The sequence below is a fragment of the Hemiscyllium ocellatum genome, chromosome 20, assembly GCF_020745735.1.
Source record: "Hemiscyllium ocellatum isolate sHemOce1 chromosome 20, sHemOce1.pat.X.cur, whole genome shotgun sequence".
Taxonomy (NCBI): domain Eukaryota; kingdom Metazoa; phylum Chordata; class Chondrichthyes; order Orectolobiformes; family Hemiscylliidae; genus Hemiscyllium; species Hemiscyllium ocellatum.
In genome coordinates, this window is record NC_083420.1 from 19744639 (window position 1) to 19750165 (window position 5527).

A 5527-nucleotide genomic window follows, 5' to 3' on the forward strand; every position below is an offset into this window, starting at 1 on the left:
GCCCTGTTATGTAATGAACTGCAGTGGGTGGTAATGATCTTCAAACCAACTGGGGAAGGCTGGAAAGAAAACTGTCCTTCTCAAACATCTAGTTTCACAGCTGTGAACAGTCGCCAAAAACAACACCCACCGCTCACTTAGTGATTAAAAAATCAAGTGAAAAACACAAAAAAAAATCAAAGGGCAGAATCTGCTCACCCGTGAATAAAGTTGGCCTTGCTGAGAATGTTGGAAAACATTCAGCAAAATCAGCAAAGAGCAAACTCAAAATTCGGAGAGAAACTAAAGCCCCATTCTCCAACCATATGTTGAACAGCGAGGCAAGTAAGCAAGAAAAGGTTTATTGATATACTTTGCTATGCTGTACTTTATTCATTGACTCCTAGTATATGTGTGTCACTGGCAAACCCAGCATTTATTACCCATTCCTAATCGCTCTTGAAAAGGTGACGGTGAGCTGTCTTTTTGAAAGGCTGCAGTCCACGTGCTGTAGATAGACCCACAATATTCTGAGGGAGGGAAGGGACAGTGAAGGAACAGTGATGTATTTCCAAATCAAGATACTGAGTGGCTTGAAGGGGAATTTGCAGGTGATGATACCATTGTCCATCTGGATGGAAATGGTTGCAGGTTTGGAAGGTGCTATCTAAGGATCTTTGGTGCACTTTGTAGACAGTACACGTGGCTCTTCCTGTGCATCATTGGTGGTAAGATTGGATTCGTTGCCAGTCAAGCAGACTGCTTTTTCTAGGATAGTGTCAAGCTTCTTTAGTGTTGTTAGAGCTGCACTCATTAAGGCAAGTATTTCGTCACATTCCTAAATTTTGCCTTGTGGTGGACAGGCTTTGGGGGTCGGGAGGTGAGTTATTTCCCACAGTATTCCCAGTCTCTGAAATGCTCCTGTAACAACTGTAGCGTTATTGCAAGTCCAGTTGAGTTCCTGACCAATGGTAACCTCAAGGATGTTGATGATAACACCATTGAATGTCAAAGGGTGATGGTTGGATTGTCTCTTATTGGAGTCGAATCCTACTGCGAATCCTCTTGCAAGTCCCTCTCCCACTGCAACTCCCAGGTCATTTCACCCATTGTACTCTATGCCACTTTCTCCCCACCCCCACCCTCCTCTGGCTTATCTCTCCACGCTTCAGACTCACTGCCTTTATTCCTGATGAAGGGCTTTTGCCCGAAATGTCGATTTCGCTGCACTTTGGATGCTGCCTGAACTGCTGTGCTCTTCCAGCACCACTGATCCAGACTCTTATTGCAGACTGTCATTGCCTGGCATTTGTGTGACACAATGTTACTTTCTGCTTGTCAGCTCAAGCCAGGATTTTATCTAGATCTTGTTGCATTTGAGCATGGACTGTTTCAGTATCTGAGAAGTCAAGAATAATCCTGACTTTGTGGAATTGTTGACAAACGTCTCCACTTTTAACCTTATGATTGAGGGAAGGTTATTGATGCAGCAGCTGAAGATGAGGTGTCTAGGACATTCTATGAGGAATTACTGCAGATATATCTTGGAGCTGAGATGACTGACTTATAAAAGACACAACTATCTTCCTATGTGCCAGGTATGACACCAACCAGTGGAGAATTGTGTCCATTTCCCACTGACTCCTTGATGGGGTCATCAATCAAATGTGGCCTTGATGTCACAGACTGTCACTCTCATCTCACTTATGGAATTCAACTCTTTTGTCCATGTTTGAACCAAGGCTATAATGAGGTCAGGAGCTGAGTGGCCATAGTGAAATGCAAACTGGGCGTCAGTGAGCTGGTTATTATTGAGCAGGTGCCTGCTTGATAGTGCTGTTCATGACATCTTCCATCATTTTCCTGATAATCAAGAATAGACTTTGGGTGGTAATTGGCTGGAGTGAATTTGACCTGCACTTTTTGGGCAGGACATATCTGCACAATTTTCCATATTACCGGGAAGGTGCCAACATTTTAACTCTCCTGGAATAGTTGTTTTACAATTTCCACTCAGTGATGTACAGTCTTCTAATCTCTCATCTGCCAGTGTCTGAAAGGAAGCCTCTTTGACAGTGCAGTACTTTATTTGTGATCTTACATACAGACTTAAGTTTCTCCAGCACATCATGAAATTATAGCCTTTAGGCTCAAAGGCATGAGAATGAACACAGCTAAATGGATTTACATTGGATGATGCTAATTAATTCAATGATGTACAGAAGATTAAATTTAAACCTATGAAATTGTAGGGGCATTTTTTTTCAGAGCGAACTTGTGATGAAGGTTCAGAATATTTTAAAATGTTTCAGAATTTAGGTTCCAAAGTTTGGAGGATCAATATGTAGTTTTACATTATAGAAGAATGAGACATGGATTTTCGTTTAATTTTGTGTTTTTTTCTTCTGAGTACCACAGGAGTCCCTTGACATTTGTATTCTTTTTGTTCATATTAATCAGCCCTTCAACAACTGGAGTGAACAGTTCAATGCATTAGAAAATAAGGCAGAAGAGAGAACAGAACTGCTGCTGCCTGGCAACAGGAGTACAGTAACACAAAGTCAGAACAATTCAGCAGATGTCAGGCAGTTTGCAGATTCATTCAGATAGAAAAAGTCCATAACAACAGATGTACTGTGAGTCAGTCTCCAAACCACTCAGGGCAGGGCCAAGGAGATCTCCTGAGTTGCTGAGAATAAAACAGAAGCAGAACACTGTGAAGATGTCAGAGAGGAAGCCATCCCACAAAGCTGTTGGAGACATGGACCAATGTCAGGTTGTAAGTGAGCTGAGTTGTGAGCTTGTTTAAGGGTTTGTTTGAGGAAGAAACACTGACCAAAAAAAAAAATCACATCATGTGAATGTAGAACTTGGCCAAAAAGAAAGTGATTAAAGTCATACCAGAAAAACTTCAGCATGGGACAGGAGTGGTCCTTCACTGAGATTTGAGTTTCTGTAAGGTTGATGTCACGTAAAATGTTTTAAACTTTCTTTGCCATAGTTGTAATAGAACAGTTTTAAATGTTCTTGTATGGTGTAACACGATTGGTGTTTTTTGTTAAAAATTAACAACTGTTCATCAATACGTTCAGAGTCTGACCAGCATAGCAAAGAAAAAGAAAATTATTCACTTAAAGCAAAGTTTCACTCTGGGATCCGACTGGTCCATTAACTTGGATCCTAACAAATTTAACAGTTTGAAACAAAAAATGACGCTTGAGATGTGTTCTCCACTCAGTAATATAACTGTACATGGCTTTAACTTAATTACAGTACAGAAGGAGACTATTTCATATATTGTATCTGTTGCTGGAAGTTCCATTGCATAACATTTGAATTTTTTTTGAAGAGGAAATATTGTTGAATCGGGTTAAAACATTTGCATTGATTGTAATAAGAAAATCTGAGTTGCTCAACGCTTCATTAAAATTCTACATTTTGGGAATGCAACAACAATGTTAAGCAAATGATAAGACATACACCATATCCTGAAATGAAAGGTTATCTCAGGCTGTGCTGGATAATACGTGAGAGCTCTCTGAATTTTCTCTGACATCCCAGCCTAGTTGAAATAATTTCTCCAGGTTTATAAGGCATTCAATTGTTTGTTTATTCAGTTTTGTAATGTAGGCATTGGTGGCTGGCCAGCATTTTATTGCTCAACGCTTGTTGCCCTTGAGAAGATGGTGGTTCACAAACTGTAGGTTGACCCACAATGCCATTTGGAAGGAAATTTCTGGATTTTGATCCAGCAACAGTGAAGGAATAGTAATATATTTCCAAGTCAGGATGGTGAGTGGAGAGAAGGGGAACTTGCAGGTGGTGGTGTTTCCATGTATTGAAATCAAACGTACAGAAAGGAATGGAATTAATCCAAGTTCCCTGCAAGGCAATGGAACTCTCGCCTAACACAGTAAGAATAGAAGACAGACAAATTTTTAATTAGTAATGGTTTAAAGGATATGGTGAGTAGGCAATAAAGTGGAGCTGAAGCAGAGATGAGATCAGCTATGATCGTATAGAATAACAGAGCAGATTTAAGGGGCTAAATTACCTACTTCCACTCCTCATTTTGATAAAATTTAGGATTCCTCCTACAAACAATTGAGAGGCAATCTTAGATCCAAATATTTGAAATGATTTTTTTTTCTTGTCAGTGCAATTGTCTGTGATTCCAGGTGCAAATCAGATTCACATATATACTCATTACAATTAACACCATCAGGGTATGTACAGGAATTACTCCGTCTACTGAAATAAAAACATAGCCCCTCAAAGCAGCTCTGTCATCCTATACAATTGTAGCTGATCTCATCTCTGCTTCAACTCCACTTTCCTGCCTACTCACCACAGCCTTTAAACCATCACTAATTAAAAGTGCAATTGTCCACTTGCACCTTGGTTGATCTGTTAAAATTTTCTGCAGCATTTCATCTAGACTGTTTTTATTTCAGCGGCAGCAGAGGGAGTAATTCCTGTACATACACCGATGGTGTTAATTGCAGTGAGTCAGTATGCAAATCTGATTTGCACCAGGAGTCACAGTCATTGACATCGAGATATACAGCACGCGAACAGTCCCTTTGTCCAACTCATCCATGCTGACCAGATATCCTGAATAAATCTAGTCCCTTCTGCCAGTATTTGGCCCATATCCCTCTAAACCTTTCCTATTCTTATACACATCCAGATGCCTTTTAAATGTTGTAATCATGTGTATTCCAAACACACACCACCCTTTGCATGAAAAGGTTGCCACTCAGGTCCCTTTTATATCTTACCTCTCACCTTAGACCTATGTGCTCTAGTTTTGGATTCCCCCACCTCAGGGAAAAGATCTTGCCTCTTTACCTTATCCATGCCCCTTATGGTTTTATAAATCTTTAAAAGATCACCCCTCAGCCTCCGCACTCCAGGTAAAATAGCTCCAGCATATTCAGCCTCTCCTCCTAGCTCAAACCCTCCAACCCTAACAACATCTTCATAAATCTTTCTGAACCCTTTCAAGTTTCATGACATCTTCCTTTTGCAAGGAGACCAGAACTGTACGCAATACTCCAAAAGTGGCCGAACCAATGTCCTGTACAGCCGCAATATGACTTCCCAACTCCTGTGCTCAATGCATTGACCAATAAAGGCAAACATACTAAATGCCTTCTTCACTATCCTATCTACCCGCAACTCCGCTTTCATGGAAGTATGAACCAGCACTCCAATGTCTCTTTGTTCAGCAAAACTCCCCAGGACATTTTCAATAATTATATAAGTCCTGCCCTAATTTGTCTTTCCAAAATGCAGCACCTCAGATTTATCTAACTTAAACTCCATCTGCCACTCCTCAGCCCATTGGCCCATCTGATCAAGATTGTGTTGTACTCTGAGGTAACCTTCTTCGCTGACCACTACACCTCCAATGTTAGTGTCATCTGCAAATTTACTAATTATACCTCCTGTGTTCACATTCAAACCATTTATAAAAATGAAGAAAAGCACCGATCCTTGTGGCACAAACTGGTCACAGGCCTCTAATGTGAAAAGGAACCCTCTA